The 25,342-nt window shown below is 37.0% G+C and overlaps 1 protein-coding gene across 6 annotated transcripts in view; it reads left to right on the top strand.

The window, feature by feature from the left end:
• Window positions 1–7,132: 7,132 nt before the first annotated feature.
• Window positions 7,133–25,342, top strand: part of LOC106091952 (uncharacterized) — a 214,696-nt gene continuing 196,486 nt past the window's right edge. For 5 of the 6 annotated variants that reach the window (XM_059369271.1, XM_059369273.1, XM_059369275.1 and 2 more), the window contains exon 1: window positions 7,133–8,422. The gene's annotated coding sequence lies outside the window, so the exon portion shown is untranslated. Of the gene's footprint in view, window positions 8,427–25,342 lie in introns of all 6 variants that reach the window. The other variant, XM_059369272.1, reaches the window with a different exon arrangement.

Here is a 25,342-nt window from a genome sequence, read left to right as displayed (position 1 = left end):
AAGTATTTTAGAACCACACGATTATGGTCAGACAGAAGCCCACTTATGTTGGGCTTGTAAGCTTGGCCATTAACTGGGTCACAACTACCAACCGGCGGTATGTACACATTATATAGCTCTATCTTGGCAGTACCGGACCTGACAGCTATCCCTATGCACTCCACTTTAGGGTTACTACCGCCAGGCGCAGGTGAGATGAATCTATACTGCACGGAATGGTGTATCACGAAGGCCAATCCCCCACCTTCATTCCTTAAGCGATACTCACGTAGCACATTGTATCCGCTGCAGGTGCTCAGATTCTTCAGTCAGTCCTTCCGACTCATAAAATCCGCTATCTCATCGATTTTGCCCCTCAGTCCTCAGACCATAGCAATTAAATTGCAAGAAATATAAACTTCCTGCCACTGGCCCGGCAATATTGGGACTGGGATGGTGCTGTTGCGTATATTGCCGCACTGGAGAAGTTGGAGGACGCAGAAGGTAACCATGGCGACTTTTGTAACCCACTACTGTCTATGTTCACGCAGCACCTTCCAACATATTCAGTGCCCGTAGTGACGTAAGGCCAGAGCACCTCACCGGTTACACCTCACCGGTTACACCTCACCGGTTACACCTCACCGGTTACACCTCACCGGTTACACCTCACCGGTTACACCTCACCGGTTACACCTCACCGGTTACACCTCACCGGTTACACCTCACCGGTTACACCTCACCGGTTACACCTCACCGGTTACACCTCACCGGTCACACCTCACCGGTTACAAGATAATATTTTGTAGCAGTGGCAAGAGGGCATATTTCTATGTAATTGGAATATACTATTGTGATTCCGTTCTTGCGATTGGGTATAGTATTTGGAAGTTCCAATTATAGGTTCTCGTTCTAGCTGATGCGAATACATTGGGTGATTCCTTCCGATCTAAAATAGCTCATGCGGTAACCAAGTTGCTACTTTTTTGACCTCATTTTGCGAACACCTTTCCGGAGTGTTACTTCTAAACTTTAAGAGCTCAGCAGCTCAACCGAGCTGCTACTATTTGGATCTCATTCTGGCTATGTCGGCTGGAACTATTTCTGAAAATCGGAAAAATTAAATTTGGACACGTCCTTGAAAATAATCGTCTAGAATTTTTTTTAAAATCATAATTAGGCAAAATTTTCTATAAAAGTCAACTTTTAGATATATTTGCTGTAAAAATCTATTTTCGAAGAGATTTTTGAAGGGGTTTTCTAGGGAAATTAAATTTAGACAAAATATGTAAAAATTTTTCTATGAACTTTAAATATTGAAAAGATTCCAAAAAATTCAAATTTCTGAGATTTTCATCGGTGATTAAATATCGGTGATATAAACTTCGCAAAATTTTTATAAAAAAATCTAATTTTCATTTTCTATGAAGATCAAATTTGGATGAGGTCTTCTATAGAAATCAAATTTGAAAAAAATATTTTATAAAAAATTATACTTAAGCAATAAATTAAGCATTATTTTAGCCCGTTAAATTTGAAGTTATTGCAAATTTCCCACAAACATTCCATTAGGCAACAGGGGCAAACTTCTCACATATCAATGATTGCTGTCTGATTCAGGTTTAAAGCATAATGATAAAGGACCTTCTTTTTATAGCCGATTTTTTTCAAATGGCACAGTACCTCACAAATGTCGCCAGCATTAGGAGGGGACAACAACCCCACCAAATTTTTTAAGGTTCTTGCCAGGCGTATGGCATCATAGGCGGACATGCTTACCTCTGGGTCACGGTGGTTAAGCATTTCAATTAAAACAGGTTTCAGTTTTGCCTTATCATCAACACTAACTTCTTTATTACTAATTATAATATAGAGAGTAGAGAAAAAAAATGTCCATTTAATTATGCGTTTCCCCAGTCGGAAAAAGTTCACGTTTGAATACAAAAAGAAGTAACCAACAGACAAAGCACTAGAGCCCATGAACATAAATTAAAAGCCTGATGACTAAAATTTTCCGGAGGAGTTTTGTGTGTTCTAAACCCGTTAGGAAAGCCACATTTGGCACTGATTAATGGATTGGAAACTTACAAAAATGTTAACATATTGTTTTTGGTGGCACATGCATATATTCACGCATATGTTGCATTTGAGAATGTGACGACAAATTGAATGGACATGTGCAGCTATTGAGAAAATATATGAGGGGAGCCATAAATTATGGTATTTTTATACCCACCGTGGTAGGATGAGTAGTAGTAGGAGGAATGAATATACCCCCTATTCATTTAGTCATTTCGTTTGCAACACATCGAAATATCAATTTCCGACCCTACAAAGTATATATATTTCGGATAGTCGCAAAATTCTAAGACGATTTAACGATCTCTGTGTGTCTGTCCGTCCAACTGTTGTAATCACTCTAGAGGCTTCAAAAATTGAGATATTGGACTGAAATTTGGCACAAATACGTCTTCTTGAAGCACACTGGTTAAGTTCTTGAACGGACCAAATCGGACCATATTTGGATATAGCTGCTATATAGACCGATCTGCCGATAAAGGGTCTATTACCCATAAAAACTTTATTTTTCGTCTGATTTTGCTGAAATTTGAAACAATGAGTGGTTTAAGGCTTCTCGCTAACTGACCCAAATGTGGGTTACATCGGACTATATTTAGATATAGCTGGCATATAGACCGATCTCCCGATAAAAGGTATAAAGACCATAAAAGATTTTTTGTTACCCGATTTCGCTGCAATTTAAAACAGTGGGTTATTTTAAGCCTCCCGACATCTGACTTAAATATGGATTATATCGGTCCATATTTAGATATAGCTGCCATATGGACCGATCTCCCGAAAAAGGGTCTGAAGACCATACAAAATTAATTTATTACCCGATTTCGCTGAAATTGCAAAAGTGTGTTATTTTAAGCCTCCCGACATCTGACTTATATATGGATTAGATCGGTCAATATTTAGATATAGCTGCCGTATAGACTGATCTCCCGATAAAGGATCTGAACCCCATAAAAGCTTTATTTATTACCCGATTTCGCTGAAATTTGCAAAAGTGGGTTGTTTTAAGGGTCCCGACATCTGACCGAAATACGGTTCAGATCGGACTATATTTAGATGTAGACCGATCTTCCGATAAAGGGTTTGAAGGCCATAAAAGCTTTATTTATTACCCGATTTCGCTAAAATTTGCAACAGTGGGTTATTTTATGCCTCCAGACATCTGACTTTAATATGGATATTCAGAAATAGCTGCTATATAGACCGATCTCCCGATATAGGGTCTGAAGCCCATAAAAGCTTTATTTATTACCCGATTTCGCAGACATTTAAAACAGTGGGTTATATTAAGCCTCCCGACATCCGATCGAAATATGGTACAGATCGGGCTATATTTTGATATAGCTGTCATATAGACCGATCTGTCGATAAGGGGTCTGACGCCAATAAAAGCTTTATTTTTTAACCGATTTCGCTGAAGTTTGAAACAATGAGTAGGTTAAGACCTCCCAACATATGACCTAAATATGGTTCAGATCGGACTATATTTTGATATAGCTGCCATATAGACCGGTCTGCCGATAAGGGGGACTGAAGCCCATAAAAGCTTTATTTATTACTCGATTTCGCTGAAATGTGAAACAGTGAGTTTTACTGAGCCTCAATATGGTTCAAATCGGTTTATAATTGTATAAATCTGCCAAAAAGACCAATATTTTGTTCTACTTAATTGAATAGTGACATATATATTAGACCACTCAATGTCCGTGCCGAATTTAGGTGCTTAAGTTATTCAATTTTCACCGGATTGTGATTGTGACGGGGGGTTTACATGTATACCCGAGGTGGTGGGTATCCAAAGTTCGGCCGGCCGAACTTCTTGCCTTTTTACTTGTTTATGATAAAATGAAAAACACTAGTATTGATTCACAGGTCCAAACAGAGACTTCTCTCTGACCGTGACTGACGTTAAATAAGAAGAAAAGAAGTTGATATTGAAAAAAAGAGATAGAGTTGTTGATGGAGAAAAAGGAGATATGTTCTTGGAAAAGAAAACTTATTCAAATAAAGTCTTCCCTTAAACCTTCAACTTAAACCAAATCCAAATTCCAAACTTTGTTTTTAGAGCCTTGGGTTATAAACATGAAACTATGTGCCGGTGAGACAATTGCAAGACATATCAATCATGCTTTTGACCTCTCTCAGTCAATCTTAAAATTCATTTGGGGTGCAATTGACAAGGTATGTAAAATTTCCTTTGGTTGTGTCTTTTTCTGTCTTTCGAATGCAAAAAAAAAGTAAACAAGCTCCATGAAATATTAACAAATGCTATGTCTGGGACTGCACCATGGTGTTGTTGGAGAAATGTTTGACTGTCGTTTTTTATATATGGCTAGGCCCCACTAATGATGCATTATACACTCGACTCGCAAACATTACCTCAACAAATTTGAATAAAGACATGTAAACATACACACACACATAGACATCTGCTAATGCTTACACACGGATATTATGGTAGTGCGCCTAAAAGAACAATCAAATGACAACAGCTAAGCATCGAAAATATGCCCACATACATACACACACGCAGAGTCATTTAAACACCAGCCAGGAAAAAACTGTGTCGTCGTTGTCAAAGAAAGTGAATTCTTGGCGTATAGAAAAAAGAAAAACGAATGCGTTGTGCGTGCAGCTATGGCCCCAAAAGACCAAATCATTATGGCGTGCTGGGACCAAAGGCAACTGCGGGCAATGGTCTAATAACAGCAAAGACGACTGCATGATGGCTGATGGCTGATTGCTGAATGTCTGCCTGATTGCCTGAGAGGCAGGCTGGCCGGCTAGCTGTTTGGTGGGTTGGCGGTTTGTTAGGCTGCCTGTGGCGTTAACAAACTCGATGATTGTTTTCGGCCGCCTCACTGTGTAGATAGAATGTGAACTATTTATAAAACGACCTCATATTTGCCGAATGAAAATTTCCAACTCAGCGCCACTGTTGTTTGCTGTGAGTACATCAACAACAACAGCACACAAAGGACGTGTTAATAATGCAAAGCCAGAGAACGAGCAGCAAAATTCTGCCACAGATGGAGGGCAGTTTGTTTTATTGTGTGCATCGAGTAGTCGTAAACACAGGAGAGTGTAAAAACATATGGACATTCAGAGAGAGAGAGGAGTGAGAGAGAACGCCATAAAGTGTGAGAGTGTTAAGCATTAAGTAAACAGAGAAAGTGAAAAGTGTTTAAATAAGGCATAAGCAGTGTTGCCTTGTTCGATTTTTTTGAGAGGATTACTTTTTAAGAGCTAGATATTGAGCAAAGATGTACAACTGCACAAAATTTTGAAAAAATATTTTTAATGAAATTTCGGCCGAATAGAAAGAGATGTATTTTTCGAAATGGCTGTAATACCCTTCATAAGAAAGGTTTGTAAAACCACGAATGGACATTGCTAAATCAATTTGGAAGACTTACAAACGAAATGGCGAAAATAGTATTCCCTCCTCAATAGTAACTATTGATTATACGCCCTAGTTTCCCATGCGATATGGAACAGAGAAATACATGAGATCAATCAACTATTTGCACACAATAATTAAATGTGATAGCAAGTGCTCAAAAAGTAAGTTAACTAAAAACACATGCGCACCTTCCACCTTACCATCATTTTCAAAAACTCCAGATTTCGGAGATGGGTGCATCGATTTAAGCCAAATTTTGCACGCCACCTTATGGTACCCCAAAAACACGAAAATGGTATACATTTTTGGGGAAAATAACCAGGGGGAACGCCCCCTCCCAAAACTCAACCGAACGGACATGTTTACCGATTGGAGCAATATGGGTACAAAATGAAAGGTATTTAAAAGTATAGTACGAACTTGCCATTAAAATGTCAACTAAGTGTCGGGGGGTCCCCCAACCCCAAAACTCCACCCGACAGTACAATTTTACCCCTTTGGGCAATATGGGTATCAAATGAAAGGAATTTAAAAGTAGTGTAAGAAGCTGATATAAAAAGGTATTCCCTGGTGTCTGAGGCGTCCCCCACCTCCCAAATCCCCTCAACAGGACATATTTACTGATTGGGCAATATGGGTATCAAATGAAAGGTGCTTGGAGTAATTGAGGAAGAATTTAGTGCAAGGTGTCTACGGGGCCTCCACAACGCCATAAACCCCCAAACGGACATGAATGTCCAACGTCACAAAATGGGTATCAAATGAAAGGTCTTTGGGAGTTGACTACGAATCTGGTATACACATTTGGGACAGAGTTTGGGACCGGGCCACCCGCTGAATACTTTTCGGGATAATATGGGAATTCAAAGAAAGGTATATGACAGTAGAGTTCGAATCTAATGTTGATATAAGGATTCATGCATAAAGTATTTAAGAATAAAGAAAAAGTTTGGGATCAATTTCCAGACGTGTCGTCCAACCCCAAAATTGTCCTTCAAATGGACATGGACACCGAACGGGACAAGATGGGACTCAAACAAGTAATTTCAAGTCAAGGCAATGTGGATCTTAAATGGACCTTAAATGAAAGGTGGACCACCCCACTCCCAAACTGACCATTGAAATATGGGGTTTAAATAAGAGGTATTTGAGAGTTGAAAAATCACCAGGAAAATTGGAATACGTATTTAACTGAAATTAAGCAGAAATTTCCAAATTTAGAGTACTCCTCTAAAACCCGGCTTGGGCGCAGCGGGGCGAGCCGGGCTTAGCTAGTATATGTATAAAATAACTTTGCATTTGCAGTTATCTTTCTATTTGTATTAATATTGTGGCAACTCTGTTCTCAATTTTTATGTCCCCAACTTGTGAGAGAGTAAATGTGAGAAGTGCGTTTATATGAGAAAATGAGAGTTCATTTACCATTATTTATGGCCATTATGAACATTGTGAAGCATTAACAAAACAAACTCCATTAAATGTCACACACTTACTGGCATGCACTCACCGCACTCATTGCTCAGCTGTTCTCTGTGTATATGCGAGTCCAGACAGAAGTAAAATCGGCAGCAGTGGCGGCAACAGCAACAAAAGAGCTGTAGCTGTATGGCTGACATTAACAATAACATTTGTCAGGCAATCAGTTTCATTAAACTACCGGTTGAAGTCACACGTGAAATACGGATAACACGGATCTCTAAATAGAAGTGCAAGTGAGAAATGCACGAACTGGCCGAATGACTTTCAATCGTGTTCGTGCGTGTTCCTTGTTGTTTTTTATGTATGTGCATCGGTTTCTCGGTTCTAAGTTACTTTAGTTGTGTCTAACTGAGTGACTCCGGCTGGCAGTGTTTTGTGGTAATGACCACTATGAGACTACATGGCTAGTTGGAGCAGGTCACTTACCCACACGTCCAAGGGGTGAGTGGGTGTGAGTGTAAGTGAGTTTAGGAGAACTGACATATACGTTTGAACCAATACATGCATACATGTAGATACAATACACGCCAATTACTCGTATAGAATTTTAGTCTCACACTCCGTGAAACTTTCAATAGCCACAGCAGCAGCGGCAGCAATAACCGCAACAACAACAACGTATAGAGTGGTCTACACTAGTTCTGTTGTTCATTGAAAATAATGGTCAATGGTTTAATGCATGCAGTCGTTGTACGAACACCGTTCCGTAAAACACCACAACCAGCGAGCGCTTGACAGAGCCAAAAATTGAAACACGCACTTATCCCATCTACCCTACCACACAACATCCATCGGGTTGTCCGTTCGTAAAGGGAAAATGTGCATTTCTAATGTAATGGTTCGGTACGGATGTTCTTGGGTAAAGCGAAAGTGAGAGTAGGAAAAAATAAAAAAAAAATTGAAAGTGAAATTTTCCATTTGGGAAATTCTTAAGTGAAGTTCTCAGTGCATTAGCGAAAATAGAATACTTTATCCTATTCGGTGCTCAATGTGCATATGTGTTGGCAGCCCGTGAGGCCATGCTGGCCATTTCAACAAAGTCACAACAATTAAAATAATAATGAATTCTAAAAAATTGTAAAAAGAAAACAGACATTGTAAAAAATATATCCGCATATCTATATAACGAATGCTGATGCATAGCATGTCTCCGACGAACCGCTCGAGTCGCTGGTGTATAGAAAAAAAAAAGATAATAAATGTTGAATGATTAAATGGCAAACGGTAGTCAGCGCCAAGAAACGAGTTTCGATTCGAATTCGTAAGCAAGGAAATAAATTCCAACAATAAATGAAGAATTGTGTATATTGTTTAATGAATATTTATTTGTTTGTTGGCCAAGACAAACACTTGCACACCAACACCAACACACACACACACACTCAGCAAGGAAAAAACCCACAACGACAAACGACAAATGAAAGTGAATGTGTGATTTTGTGTTTATGGATTGAAGCAGGAAATAACGGAAAAATGCTATATGTAGGTAATTTTGTACATATTCATGTAGTTTATGAAAACAGAAAAAAAAACAAAAGCCAAACAAAACCACTCTACCATTTTGTAATCTGAATGTTTACTCTTAGTGACATACAGTAAACATGCAATTTTTACTGGCATTTAATCACAAAAGCAATAAAAGTAGCTTTCATGACACGCATCCATGCACGCACATTCGACTTAAGCTTAGTTTCCAACCACACATTTTGTAGTAGTGGGCCGCCAGCACAGCACATATGTTGTTGAGTGCATTATGGCGTATGATTAACACAATCGTTACTCATTCGCCACCCAGGTGGTTGCTTGGTTGAAGATGGTGATGAGTTGTTGAAAACCTTCATTTCAAATTTGTATTCAAAGGTTTCAAAGCCTGCTAATTAAATGCAATTTTGTAGCACAAAATGGAACATTCGTGATGGTTTACTTTTTAAACGTTATGCAAATATTTTTATTCATAGCAAAACAAATTACTGGAATGTGGACAATGTATATGGAAAAGCTCGTTTAAATTTCTTAATGCAAAAGGTCCAAAAGTGGTTTTAAAGAGTTTATGTGGCTTTATTAAAGTTGTAGTGAAGTAAAAAATAAAATAAAATAAAATAAAATATAATGAAATATAATAAAATAAAATAAAAAAAAAAATAAAATAATAATAATAAAAAAAATAAAACAAAATAAAATATAATATAATATGATAAAATAAAAATAAAATGAAATGAAATAAAATAAAATACAATAAAATGAAATGAAATGAAATAAAATAAAATACAATAAAATGAAATGAAATGAAATAAAATAAAATAAAAAAAAGGAAAATAAAATAAAATATAATAAAATAAAATAAAACAAAATTAATTATAATAAAATTACATAAAATAAAATAGAATAAAATAAAACAAAACAAAATAAAAAAAATAAAATAAAATAAAATAAAATAAAATAAAATAAAATAAAATATAATAAAATAAAATAAAATAAAATAAAATAAAACAAAATTAATTATAATAAAATTACATAAAATAAAATAGAATAAAATAAAACAAAACAAAATAAAAAAAATAAAATAAAATAAAATAAAATAGAATAAAATAGAATAAAATAAAATAAAATAAAATAAAATAAAATAAAATAAAATAAAATAAAATAAAATAAAATAAAATAAAATAAAATAAAATAAAATAAAATAAAATAAAATAAAATAAAACAAAATAAAATAAAAAAAAATTAAATAAAATAAAATAAAATAAAAAAAACTAAAATAAAGTAATATAAAATGAAATTAAATAGAATAAAATTAAATACAAGAAATAAAATAAAGAAAAAAAATATAAAATTAAATAAAACAAAATAATCTTAGTTACCAAAAAGCCTTAGGGTAAATTCAGATGTCTAATGTGAATACAAAATCAGGAAAGTACGAATTTTACATAATTTGAGCAAAAAAAAATAAAACAAGATGGATCAAAAATTTGCATAATTTGAACGTACCTTTAAACATGTCAAGAAATCAGGCAAAAAACTAGCTTATTATGCGGTTAAGACTTTAAATCCGAATTTCGGTCTATGTACCAGTTTGTTAAAATACCGCCCGATCTGGACCCCGAACCCTTATACGACAGATCGTTCATATGGAATCTTTATCCAAAAATGATCCGATCTGAACTATATTTAGGTCGGATAATGGGAATCTCAATATAACTCACTTTTTCAAATTTCAGCGTAATCGGATAAAAAATGCGCTTTTATCGGGCTTGAGATCCAAAATTATCGGATCATCTATATGGCAGCTATATCAAAACATGGTTCAATCCGGACCCTATTCGGGTTGGATGTCGGGAGTCATAATTTATCTCGCTATTTCGAATTCAAGCGAAATCGGGTACTAAATGCGCTATTATGGGCTCAAGATCCCATAACGACAGATCGGTCTATGGCAACTATATTCAAACATAGTCCTATCTAGACCATATTCAGATTTAATATATGGAGTCATAATTTATCTCTCTGTTTCAAATTCCAGGGAAATCAGATAGTAAATGCGTTTTTATGAGCTTAAGACCCTATAACAACAGATCGGTCTACATGGAAGTTATATCCAAATATAGTCCGATTTATACTATATTCGGATCGAATGTCTGGAGTCATAAATTATCTCGCTGTTTCAAATCCCAGCGAAATAGGATAGTAAATGCGCCTTTTATGGGTTTTAGATCCTATATCGGCAGATCGGTTTATATGGATGATGTATCAAAATATCTTCAGATTTGGCCGTTCAAGAATTTAATTAGCATATGGATATGTACCAAATTTCAGCTCAAAACCATAATTTGTGAAGGCTTTAGCTTGATTGCAATAGACAAACAAACAGACAGACACATGGACATTGGTTAGACGCCTTAGAATTTTACGGCGATCGGAAGTATATACTTTGTATGGTCTGAAATGGAAATTTAGATGTGTTGCAAACGGAATGACTAAATGAAAAGAATATTGGGGATATAATAAAATAAAGTTAATAAAAGTAGGTGTTTCCCTACTCGCCTTATATTTACTCACAACACTGCTATGGGCAAAGACTTACAACGTCTCTGCCGAAGCATAAAAATGAGCCAGTTTTCATACGATCGCCACTGATATCAGTGTGCTGAGCATAAAACCGCATCAAATGCGGTGGTGATACATTTCCACACCTTGTTTGTAAACCACTGTTGTGTGGTTTAGTTTAATTGGCTATAACAGAACATTTGTCCCATTAACAGAACTTAAAATAGCGTTACTAGTCCCCCTATCTTCTCCGCTTCTTCTAAAATCTCTGACATAAAGTTTCAAAATGTCCCTTACCACTTGATATTTCCATCGGACTTTTGGTCGACCAACCGTCGTGATCACCTTCAAAAGACTTCTTCGCTGGAGCTTCTTCATTCATTCTGATAACATGACCTAGCTAACGCAACCGTTGTAATTTGATACGATTCGCTCTCCATCAGTGCACAATGGTCCATAAATTTTAGGAAGAATTTTTTTCTCCAAGCACTGCCTGGTCTGCTTTCACAAGTTCCTATACCTCCATTGAATCACAATGGAAAAAAATTGTTTTAGTTAGTCTGATATCAGACTAGCTCTTAGTTAGCTTATGATAGGCTAACTTATTGTAAGATAGAACGTTTGGGATTTTGAGGTAAGTCATTAATGTTTAATTTCACGTTTGAATTCATGTCATGAAAAAACTTTGGGCTGGTCAGACGGACGGATATGATACATTAGGCACTGATGAGGGCCTCATCAGACTAGAAACGCGTCTGCCAATGGTGTGATATCAATGCCCGATTGTCTGATAGCTGTCAATTTCTTTTCTTCAATTCATAAAAACAATCTCTCATTCCTAACACACATTTTTGTGGCCATTTACGATCGACTAACGCAAAAAGAATGATTTTTCAAATGGCTTACAGCCAAAACAAAAAATCGAGAATGATTTAAAAAAAAAAACAATTTTTAAATAAAGTTTAAATACATATTTTTCTAAAGTCATCATTTAATGAAATTTTCATTAAATACAAAATTTTAATGTACTTTTTCAAAAAAAAAAAAAAAATTTCAAAAAATTTTCCTTAAAAACTAAATTTCAAAACAAATTTTCTCTCTCTCACAAGTCAATGAATTATTCTTTTTAGCCGAGTACTGATTTCGATTTTTCGCCCTAACAACTGTCAAAAGGCATTACAAAACAAGTAAAAGCGAGTTTAGTTCGGGCGGGCCGAATCTTATGGATCGCTTTTGTCAAGTTCTTTGCCCGATATCTCTTTATAGACAAACAAAGGATAATGGATAAAAATTGTTCCTGCTTGAGAAGTATAATCGGGAGATCGGTTTATATTGGAGCTATGTCGGTCTGTGAACCGATTTGGGCCATGCTAGGCGCAGTTGTTGATAGTCAAACCAATCACTTCATGCAAAATGTCAGCCAAATCGGATAATAATTGCGCCCTCTAGAGGCATACGAAGCCAAGATCCGAGATCGGATTATATGGGAGCTACATTAGGTTATAAACTGATTTGAACCATACTTGGCGCAGTTGTTAAAAGTTAGAAAAAAACACTTGGAGCAAAATTTGAACCACATCGGATGATAATTGCGCCCTCTAGCGGCTCTAGAAGTCAAGATTATTATGGGATTATTTAGGAGCAATATCAGGTTAAGAACCGATTTGAACCATATTTGGCGCAGTTGTTAGAAGATAGAAAAAACACTTCGAGCAAAATTTAAGCCAATTCGTAAATATAATAATTGTGCCCTTTAGCGGCTCTAGATGTCAAGATCCGAAATCGGTTTATATGGCAGCTATAATTGCGCCCTCTATCGGCTCAAGATGTCAAGATCCGAAATCGGGTTATATGGCAGCTATAATTGCGCCCTCTATCGGCTCAAGAATCAAGATCCGAAATCGGTTTATTTAGGAGTTATAGCAGGCTATGAACCGATTTGAGCCATACTTGGCACTGTTGTTGATGGTCAAACCAAAGCACTTCATGCTATATTTCAGTTAAATCGGATAATAATTACGCCCTCTAGCTGCTCAAGAAGTAAAGATCCGAGATTGGTTTATATGGGAGCTATACCAAAACATGGACCAATTTGGCCCATTTACAATCCCGACCAATATGCTCTAATAGGAAGTATTAATGCAAAATTTTTATACTTTGTTGGGTCTCAGAAAAATATTTCGTTGTGTTACAAACGGAATGACGAAATAAGTATATAAGTGAGTACTGTGGAGGGTTTAAAAACTGAAAACCAGACCACAACACAAAAAAGTATGGATATAGGCAGAGATGATATAGGCGAAGGAGAAACTCTGACATAAACGGATAAACAGTCGGGCAGGCAGTCATACGTAAAGAGAGAAAGATAGACAGACGGATGCACAGACAGACAAACAGACGGACAGGCAGAAGGACAGACAAAAAGGCAGTTAGACAGTAGGACAGACAGAGGGATAAGCAACTTTAATTGCTAATTTCAGATTGTTTGCCCCAGAAGAACGTAGAAAAGAACAAGTAAAAAGGCGTTAAGTTCGGCCGGGGCGAACTTTGGATAAAGTTTTTATGGACTTCAATCCCCTTATCGGCAGATCGGTCTATATGGCAGCTATATCTAAATATAGTCCTATCTGTACCATATTTGGGTCGGATGTTGGAAGGCTTAAAACTGCGCACTATTTAAAATTTCAGCGAAATAGGACAAAAAATAAAGCTTTTATGGCCTTCAGACCCATTATCGGGAGATCGGTCTATATGACAGCTATATCTAAATATAGGCCGATCTGAACCATATTTGGGTCAGATGTCGGAAGGCTTATAATAATCGGCTGTTTCAAATTTCAGCGATATCGTATAACAAAATAAAGCTTTTATGGGCTTCAGACTCTTTATCGGGAAATCAGTTTACATGACAGCGATATCTAAATATAGTCCGATCTGAACCATATTTAAATCCTATGTTGGGAGGCCTAAAACTACTCTCCGTTTTAAATTTCAGTAAAATCGGTTGAAAAAAAAAGCATTTATAGGCATTAGACCCTTTATCAGGAGATCGGTCTATATGGCAGCTATATCTAAATATAGTCCGATCTGAACCATATTTGGGTCAGATGTCGGAAGCTTAAAATAATCCAGTGTTTCAAATTTCAGCGAAATCGGGTAATAATTAAAGTTTTTTGGGGGCTTCAGACCTTTATCGGCAGATGGATCTATATGGCAGCTATATCTAAATATAGTCCGATCTGAATCGTATATGGCCCAGATGTTAGTAGGCCTAAAACTACTCACTGTTTAAAATTTCGAAATCGGATAAAAAATAAAGTATTTATGGGCATTGGGCATGGGCAGGAGGCCACCTGGCGAGACCATCACAAACAAATTTCAGCGATGGTTTTCCCCTTCTAATGCTGTCAACATTTGTGAGGTACTATGCCATGTAAAACTTCTATTCAAAGAGGTGTCGCATTGCGGCACGCCGTTCGGACTCGACCCCTTATCATTGAGCTTAAACTTGAATCGGACTGCACTCATTGATATGTGAGAAGTTTGCCCCTGTTCCTTAGTGGAATTTTTATGGGCAAAAATTTGCAATTAATGGGAATTAGACCCTTTATCAGCAGATCGGTCTATATAGCAGCTATATCCAATTATGGTACGATTTGGCCCGATGAGGAACTTAACCAGCGTACATCAAAAAGTCGTATCTGTGCCAAATTTCAGCTCAATATCTCAATTAAGTTTTCTAATTTAATTTCCACATCCGACATAAATTGGTATAGCTCGCATAGAAATCGATTTTCCGATTTGCCTTCTTGACTTCATGCGCAGGTTTTATATGAATTGAATGACAGTTTAAATTTGAACATATAATCTGATATTCAATATTCCTGGGAAATAGGGTAAAAATAAGTTCACATGACAAGAAGTTGCCAAAAGAATTTACCGAAAGCTACCCTAAGTAGTAAAAATAGAATTACTTGTTTTAAAAAGGGCTTTTAAATTTAAATTTTATTGTTTTTTTTTTCAGTCCACTTAATGGAATTCTTTTCTGAATGGCCCTTTTTAAACAACATAATTTTTTTCCTTTGAAAATTCCTTTAAATGTTGTTTTCTTAAATGAAAAGTTTATGTATGTGTGTGTGCGTTGAGTTTTGGAGTTGAGTGATTTTCACTTTTCGTATCATGAGAAAATTTCCCTAGAATCCCTGTTATTTTATGCACACTGCAAAATGATTGAAGCAATTGTCGCAGACAATGCCTGAGGCTCAGGGTAAAAAATTCCTATTTCTGAGTAATGCATAAATATAATTAAATTTTACTAAAAAATAAAAGAAACCAAGTTGTCAAAAATTAAAGAAAATATAGTTACACTCAAAAAATAAGGTCCCAAAATCAACAGGCCATAAGAAAAAAAAGTCCAAAAGAAAGACAAAATTTGGTAAAATTGTTGCACTTAATTTCTCAATTCTCAAATCCTTAGGCACTGATTACCAAAAAAATATTTTAATATGACTAATATGCTGCGACCAGAGAAATATTTCCCCGAATATTTGGAGATTTTTGAAAAAAAATTATATCCAAAAAATTATATCCAAATCTAAACCGATCTGGATATCGAAAAGCCTAATACAACTCCCTGTCTCAAACTTCGGCGAAATTGGAAATTAGTGCGTCTTTTATGGGTCCAAAACCCTAAATCGAGAGATCGGTCTATATGACAGCTATATCTAAATCTGAACCGATCTGGGCCAAATTGAAGAGAGCTGTCGAAGGGCCTAACACAACTCACTGTCCCAAATTTCGGCGAAATCGGACAATAAATGAGCCTTTTATGGGTCTAAAACCTTACATCGGCGGATCGGTCTACATGACAGCTATATACAAATCTGGACCGATCTGAGCCAAATTGCAAAAAAGATGTCAAGAGGCCCAACACAACTTACTGTCCCAAATTTCAGCAAAATCGGATAATAAATGTGGCTTTTATGGACCTATGACCCTAAATCGCCGGATCGGTCTATATGGGGGCTATATCAAGATATAGTCCGATGTAGCCCATCTTCGAACTTAACCTGCTTATGAATAAAAAATAGAATCTGTGCAAAATATCAGCCCAATATCTCTATATGTAAAGATTGTGGCGTGATTTCAACAGACACACGGACGGACAGACGGACGGACATGGCTAGATCGTCTTAGATTTTTAAGGCGATCAAGAATAGGGTCGGAAATAGATATTTCAATTTGTTGCAAACGGAATGACAAAATGAATTTACCCCCACTCTTAGGTGGTAGGTACAAAAAGTAACCTCGAAAAAGAAAATTTAAGTTAGGAATTCTGTGCTAGTTACAAAATCCTTAATTATTTTCCATGCCACGCCTCTACGTTGGTTCATGTCTGGTATTGTGTCCCGACGTAAGTGCCGCTATCTGTAACTTCACTTTAAATTTTATGAAATTCGGTTTACAAACAAAAGCCTAATTTATGTCCTTTAAAAATCTAACAAAAAATATCCCCATATCATCTACCCTAAAAAATGGTGGAATGACAAAAAAAGCTATTTTTAAATATTCTGAATCGGGCAGATACTTGTACAAATACCAAAGACCCATCATGTATTTACCATTTAGTGTAATGAGCCTTTTGATGGGAGTTTTTAATTATATGATTAGCACCAAAGCAAATGTTTCATTTCAACAAAAATGCCATTGTGCTCTCCATGTATGTGCGCAGGTATGTTTTTGTATATGTACACGTACATGTTTCTCTTCACACACATCCCCAGGGAATTAAATGGTATTTATTTCAATGCGATCTCTGGCCTCTGTGGGAGGCTGCTGCAGATTGTTCCTAACACCTTGTCGGTCAATTAAATTCAAAAGAAAAAAAAAAACGAAACCAAAGAACAAAAACCTTACGGCATAATAATGCCATCACTTCTTGGAATCACCCCAAAAACATAAAAAAGTCAACATTATGCTGATGAAGTTCTACAATCACCCATCATGCTCATCATCATCAGCATTATTGGAGGAGCTGATGCCTACGACACTTGAAGTGTACACCTCATTAAAAAACTGCCATCCACTTATGATGGAGGTACAGAGTTTGAAGCGAGAGAAGCAAGAGAGTTTAGTATGGTCGTCCCGCATCATTTTGAAAGTAAAAGTCAAAGAATTTTTATAACAATTTGGGTTGCCACAAAAAGCCAAAAAAAAAAATAAATAATTCTGCTACTGCTGCTCATACATAAATGCTAACAATGTTGTATTTGATGTATGCCATTGTAAAAGGGGGGCTTAAGTGGATTTACATAAATTTTAAGATTTAAAACAAGTAAAAAGGCATTTAGTTCGGCCGGGCCGAACTTTGGATTCCCACCAGCTCAAGTATATATGTAAACCCCCTTTCGTCATAATCCGGTGAAAATTGGATAACTAATGCATCCAAATTCGGCACGGACATTTATGTTTGTAGAACAAAATATTGGTTTTTTTTGGCATATATATCCAATTATAAACCGATCTGAACCATATTAAGGTCGGATATCATGAGGCTCAGAAAAACTCACTGTTTCAAATTTCAGCGAAATCGGGTAACAAATAAAGCTTTTATGGGATTCAGTCCCCTTATCGAAAGATCGGTCTATATGGCAGCTATATCTAAATAGAGTCCGATCTGAACCATATTAGGGTCGGATGTTAGAAGGCCTAAAACTGCACACTATTCTAAATTTTAGCGAAATCGGACAAAAAATAAAGTTTTTATGGCCTTCAGACCCTTTATCGGGAGATCGGTCTATATGGCAGCAATATCTAAATATAGTCCAATCTGAACCATAGTTGGGTCAGATGTGGGGAGGCTTAAAATAACCCACTGTTTCAAATTTGAGCGAAATCGGTTAAAAAATAAAGCTTTTATGGGCTTCAGATCCTTTATCGGCAGATCGGTCTATATGAAAGCTATATCTTAATATGAACCGATCTAATCCATATTTAGGTCAGATGTCGGGAGGCTTAAAATAACCCACTGTTGCAAATTTCAGCGAAAACGGGAAATAAATAAAGCTTTTAAGGTCTTCAGACCCTTTATCGGAAGATCGGTCTATATGGTAGCTATATCTAAATATAGTCCGATCTGAACCATATTTGGGTTAGTTGTCGGGAAGCTTTAAACTACTCACTGTTTTAAATTTCAAAATCGGATGAAAAATATAGTTTTTATGGGCATTATACCCTTTATCGGAAAATCGGTCTATATAGCAGCTATATCCAAATATGGTTTGATTTTGCCCGTTCAAGAACTTAATCAGCGTGCATCAAAACGACGTATCTGTGCCAAATTTCAGCTCAATATCTCAATTTTTGAAGGTCTAGAGTGATTACAACAGATGGACGGACAGACGGATAGACAGACATACGGACAGACACACGGACATCGTTAAATCGTCTTAGAATTTTACGACGATCCGAAATATATATACTTCTTAGGGTCGGAAATTGATATTTCGATGTGTTGCAAACGGAATGACTAAATGAATATACCCCCTATCCTACGGTGGTGGGTATAAAAGGAAAAAAAAAGTAGCCAACTTTAAAGTTTTTTGTCTTGATATTTCATTGAATATTTGTCTTCAGAGAAAATTGCATTGACATTTTTTCTTGAGAGAAGATTTAATTACAATTTTGTCTTCAGCGAGGATTTAAATAAGATTCTGTTTTTAAAGAAAATTTCAGTGAATTTTTTCCTTAGAAGAATTTTGTCTCTAAGGAAAATTTTATTAAAATTTTGTCTTTAGAGAAAATTTCATTAAAATTTTGTCTTTGGAGATAGTTTTAATTAAAATTTTTGTGTATAGAGAATTGTCTTTAGGAAAAAAATTCACTGAAATTTTGACTTTAGAGAAAATTTCATTGAAATTTTGTCTTTAGAAAAAAATTCATTGAAATTTTGTCTTTAGAAAAAATTTCATTGAAATTTGGTCTTTAGAAAAAAATTTCATTGAAATTTTGTCTTTAGAAAAAATTTCATTGAAATTTTGTCTTTAGAAAAAATTTAATTTAAATTTTGTATTTAGAAAAAATTTGATTGAAAAAATTTCAATGAAATCTTCTCTAAAGTCAAAATTCCAGTAAATTTTTTTCCTAAAGACAAAATTTCAATAAAATTTTCTTTAAAGGCAAAAATTTAATAAAACTTTCTCTACAGACAAAATTTCAATTAAAATCGAAATTTTTCTCTTGAGACAAAGTTTCATCATAGTTTTGTTTAGACCAAATTTCATTGGCATTTAGCAAAGGCTTTATTAAAATTTACTCTTTACAAAAAATTTGTCTCTAGAGAGAATTTCGTTCAAACTGTTTCTTCTACTGCAAATGTCTTTTCTTTGGGCATACGCCACAAGAAGCAACCATGCTAATAACCTATTCCACGTAGTGGTCCCAATTAATTTCTAATTGGGTGACATTTACGAAATAATCTCTTAAATCATGACCAATTCTGGATGATCACCCTGTATTAATAGTACCCATAGAGGAGAGCATTTACGGTAGCACAAGTTAGTGTCAGAGTGTTCGTTCGTGCATGTCAGCTTATAACAACTTTTTGAAGTGTTGTAGTTTGCCAGCACATGTGCGTACACACAACAGCACACGAAGGGACATACATACTCACAACTACCTAGCGTACACCTAAACAAACACACAAAATCAAAATGCTGCTCCCCCGTTTGCTCCGCTTCAAAGCCCACAGAGAAAAGAGAGAACAATAAGAGTGTTGTTGTCAGGACCCAAAAGTACTTGAACGCTCTTCTCCTCTCGAACATGAACAAGGAAACACCAACATAACATAATTGTTATCAACAAACAACAACAACAACAACAGCGATAACAGTCGTGGTAGCGGCAGCAGAACAGAACCTACCAACGGCATACAAGCACCACCAATAAAAAACAATGTTCTTTGGTACTTGGTTTAAACACACACTCGCATGCATATAAACACCTACCGGGGTCTTTAAGTACCTCTGTGGGCATGCTGACATATGGATGAATGCATACATAATATCCACATAGGGTATATTATAGACAAACACACACATACATGCACAACTATATTGCGCTAGTTACATATTTAAACTTAAAAAAGTCTTTTACAGCAATTTAGGAAGTGATGGTTGTGGCAATAGAGGTGGCAACCACGGAAAGGGTAATCGGAAGAAAAGTTCAAATTAATGTCAAAGTATGCCGATAATATTCTCTCACACACACACATACCAACCCACATTTAAACTAACCTTAGATAGTAACAATCCACATACATTGTTAGATAAAAAGTGTCGCGCAAGTTAATTTATTAGGCTGTAGTGAACATTTTTTGAATCCAATGAAATGAAATAGAAGGTAATTTTTTTAAACAGAGTAAAAAAACGAGGGCTGCTATATAAGTTTATGGCGAGGCAACACAAGTGTTGCCAGGTCTAATATGACATATTCATGCGAAAGTTTGACTTTTTCTGGCAAAATCGTACTAGGAACGTTTCGATGTACGACCATCATTTGGGTTGTTTACAATGACTTGAATAATTTTTGGACAAAAAACCAGTAAGGAAGGGCAAACGTCGGGCGGTGTCGACTGTATAATACCCTACACCTATCCAATTCTTCAATTCACCTACAAGTTATCCAATTCTGAACCAATTTTGATGAACCTCGGCGGATGTTTTCAGATGAGTTATTAAACAATCCCATATATATTGGAGCTATATCTAAATCTGAACCGATTTCGAGCAAACTTTTCAGATATTGTGGTTGTCATAGAGGAAAGAGTTGTGCAAAATTTTGGCAATTTGGTCAATAAATGCGTTTGCAGTGGCTCTTGAAGTCAAAACCGGGCGATATACATATATGACAGCTATATCTAAATCTATACCAATTTCTATGAAATTAACCAGTAAATAACAAATTTCGAGAAAATCGGTTAACGAATGAGCACTGCATTGGAATAATTCTCAAAATAGGACGAACATATGTATGGGATCTATATCTAAATCTGAACCGATTTCGAGCAAACTTCTCAGATAGTGTGGTATGCATAGAGGAAAGTGTTGTATAAAGTTTTGGCAAGATTGGTCAATAAATGCGCTTGCAGTGGCTCTAGGAGTGATCATCGGGCAGCTATATCTAAATCTGAACCGATTTCTAAGAAATTCACCAGTAATGTCGAAAGTCATAAGAAAATCCTTCCTGCCAATTTACGAGAGAATCGGTTAATAAATGAGCACATTATTGCAATATTTCTCACAATCGGGAGCTATATCTAAATCTGAACCGATTTTTTCCAATTTCAATAGACTTCGTCTCTAGGCCGAAAAATATGCCTATGCCTATGAACATTTTCGTGTGAACATTTTTCACAACTGGATTATCCAACAAGAGTGCATTGGATAATTTTGTCGTGGCTGACTATCGCTCCAAGTTGAATTTTGTGGAGGTCGTCCAAAAAAGGCCGTTGTACCAAAGAACATTGATACCGTGCGTACTTATAATGCCAGATTGTCATGTGACATTCCGCGGGATAGAGTAATTTTTGGGCATTTCTTCCACCAGCATACACTCGGTATTATATGAAGATCTAGCCATTAAAACGGTATGTTTTCGTTAGATCCCGCACAATTTGACAATCGCTTAAAAAAGGACTCGTGTCGATTGGTGCATAGAAATGTTGAAAAATACGATCGCGGTTCTTCAAACTACGTTTATAAGATCATCACAGATGGCGAATGACGGATATATGCTTAGAGCCGGAAACAAAACAACAACCGATCATGTGGGTCTTCAAAATCGAGCTAAATTCAACGAAAGTTGTTCGTGGAAGAAGCACTTCGAAGCAAATGGTCGTCTATTTCTTCGGCAAAACTGGTCATGTGGCGACTATACAGCTTGAGCAACATAGAAGGTCAATTCTGAATGGAACATCATTAGCATTTTCATGATTAGGCCACAGCAGCCCTCATATGTAGTAGAATATTTTTTGAAAGCGACAAAAAACTACCGCTTTATATGGAAGATGTATCTGAATTTGAACCGATGTTGACCCGACTCCATAGACATAGTGGAAAATTTTGTAAAGATCTGTTGATAAATGCGCTGACAAATATCCTAGAGGTGAAAATCGGGCAACATATTTCTATAGGAGCTGTATGTAAATCTGAACTGATTTCTATAAAACTCTATAAAACTCTAAAGCTGCAATTTGAACAGTAAGAGAATCCTTCATGTTAAATTTAGTGGGGATCGGTTGACAAATGATCACGTTCTGGGAATAGACGGATCGGACAAAAATAAATGTATATGGGAGCTCTAAAAAAATCTGAACCGATTTTTTCCGTTACCAATAAGCATCGTCTGTTGTCCAAAATGGGTATTTGTGGAATATTTGGTGATAATCGGATGAACATTGCGAACTGTACTTTGATGACAAATTAACAAGAACAGACAAACCAACAGACAGACATGGTAAGATCTACTACTAAACAAGTGTTGTAACACCTTCTAGGTGTTACAAAGTGTTCTAAATTTCCCACAAAAATTCCATTAGGGAATATGGGATATCTCTCTCATATCAATGAGTGTAGTCCGATTAAAGTTTTGATTAGGGTCCTCCTTTTTATGTCGAGTTTAGGACCTGTAGGATACCTCACAAATGTTGCCATCAGTAGTGTGGGCATAAACACTGCTGAAAATATTTCTGATGTTCACGCCGGGACTTGAACCCAGACGTTTGGCATCATAGGCCGACATGCTAACTTCTGCGACACGGTGGTCTCCACCATGATAATGAGGGTTACGTCTTTGGGCATTTTAGGTGACGATATAAATTCTTGATCGTCTCGACATTCTGAGTCGAACTAGTCGATCCGTCCGTCCATCTGTCTAAATCAAGATAGCGGTCGAACGCGTAAAGCTAGCCGCTTGAAATTTTGCACAGTTATTTACTTACTATTGATGTAGGTCGTTGGGACCATATCGGTTCAGATTTAGATATAGCTCCCACATAAACCCCCGATTTGGATTCTTGAGCTCTTACAAGCCGCAATTTTTGTCTGATTTGGCTGAAATTTAGCATGCGACTTCAAACAACTGTGCCAAGTACTGCACAAATCAGTCTATAACCAGATATAGCTCTGTTCATTAGGGAAGCCAGCCCAGCTTTCTGGGTGGAGGGTATTCAAGTTTTATACTAGCCTAACTTAATGCCCATATGGGTCATTATTTACAAAAGAAATTAAAAAAAATTAAAAAAAAGAATTTTTTCATATGCAAATTGTAGACAATGCGATCTCTCCTTATACTCATGGGAATATTTTAAACTTATTCAAATCCACCATTACGGGCACCCACAGCGAATATTTAAAAAATCTTCTGATATTCAAAGTACGTTTTAGAACCATAATAGTGTAAAAAAGCTCTTTTTGTGGTTTACCCCTTATCTTTAGTGTCTTAAAATATTTTCCAAGGAAATCCATAACAGCAACACAGGTACACTCTCACTCTCACACACATACATATACGGACACACTCTGACACAAAGTGTGTAACTAAACATTAGTTTAATGGTACTCTAGTCTTACATATTCAAGTATAAAAACATTATAGCGACGCAATTATTATTATGACAGTTCTTTTCTCATGGCGTTAAGTTGTTGGACTACAGCATTTTTTTTGTGCTACTTTTTGTTGTTTCATTTCTTGTTGGTTTTTGTAGCAAGTGCGTGTTTTTTGCCCCCTTTAGGGACCTTGTGGCATTAATGGTGCTTGGTATTTGAGTGGGGGAGGGGCTTATCCGCAACCTAGGTGCTCCCAGAGGAGACATGGTATTGATTAAGACGACCTGGTACCGTGTACACATGAAATACTGGATACATTGGATACACAGGATAAACCGTCACATACACACATATACATACAAGGGCAGCAATAAATAATAAAAAATAATTGGAATACGAATACAAGAATACCTTAAAGGATAAGCTTTGTCTTTGACGAATGTTTCTTCGGGGATTGAGAGTCATCAGAAAGAAATAATAATCAAGAGAAAAAACATTGCAAAGAATATGAATTTCCCTTCAAAGATGATACATTTTGTGGGAACAAGTAATGAGCAAGAATATTAATTTTCAAGAATATGACAAGGAAAGAGTAAAATGATATTTTTTTTTAAATACCTTTGCATCACAAAAATAAAAAAAAAACAGTTCAACTGGTAAGGTGTATATTGCAAATGAAAATTTGCCCATGAACCGAGGAGTTAAGGCACAGGGGCAAACTTCTCAAATATCATTGAGCGAAGTCCGATTCAAGTTTAAGCTCAATAATAAGGGGCCTCCTTTTTATGGCCGAGTCCAAACAGCGTGTCGCAGTGCGACAACACTCAGGAGAGAAGTTTTTACATGGAATAATTTCTCACAAATGTTGCCAGAAAAGGAAGGTGAAAACTATTCGAACCTACGCCGACATGCTAACCTCTGCCCTAAGATGGTCTCCTGCAAACAAATGCACAAAGTTATAATACCCTTTACACTTTTGTGGTCTAGGGTATAGATAGGAGCTATATTAGGTTATAGACCGACTTGGACAATATTTGAAAAATTTCAACCAAATCGTTCCGTCCGTCCTTCCGTCCGTCCTTCCGTCCGTCCTTCCGTCCGTCCTTCCGTCCGTCCTTCCGTCCGTCCTTCCGTCCGTCCTTCCGTCCGTCCTTCCGTCCGTCCTTCCGTCCGTCCTTCCGTCCGTCCTTCCGTCCGTCCTTCCGTCCGTCCTTCCGTCCGTCCTTCCGTCCGTCCTTCCGTCCGTCCTTCCGTCCGTCCTTCCGTCCGTCCTTCCGTCCGTCCTTCCGTCCGTCCTTCCGTCCGTCCTTCCGTCCGTCCTTCCGTCCGTCCTTCCGTCCGTCCTTCCGTCCGTCCTTCCGTCCGTCCTTCCGTCCGTCCTTCCGTCCGTCCTTCCGTCCGTCCTTCCGTCCGTCCTTCCGTCCGTCCTTCCGTCCGTCCTTCCGTCCGTCCTTCCGTCCGTCCTTCCGTCCGTCCTTCCGTCCGTCCTTCCGTCCGTCCTTCCGTCCTTCCGTCCGTCCTTCCGTCCGTCCTTCCGTCCGTCCTTCCGTCCGTCCTTCCGTCCGTCCTTCCGTCCGTCCTTCCGTCCGTCCTTCCGTCCGTCCTTCCGTCCGTCCTTCCGTCCGTCCTTCCGTCCGTCCTTCCGTCCGTCCTTCCGTCCGTCCTTCCGTCCGTCCTTCCGTCCGTCCTTCCGTCCGTCCTTCCGTCCGTCCGTCCTTCCGTCCGTCCTTCCGTCCGTCCTTCCGTCCGTCCT

The sequence above is a fragment of the Stomoxys calcitrans genome, chromosome 5 (genome assembly GCF_963082655.1).
Source record: "Stomoxys calcitrans chromosome 5, idStoCalc2.1, whole genome shotgun sequence".
Taxonomy (NCBI): domain Eukaryota; kingdom Metazoa; phylum Arthropoda; class Insecta; order Diptera; family Muscidae; genus Stomoxys; species Stomoxys calcitrans.
Note: the sequence above shows the minus strand (reverse complement) of the source record. Positions and strands in the feature narration are given on the sequence as shown.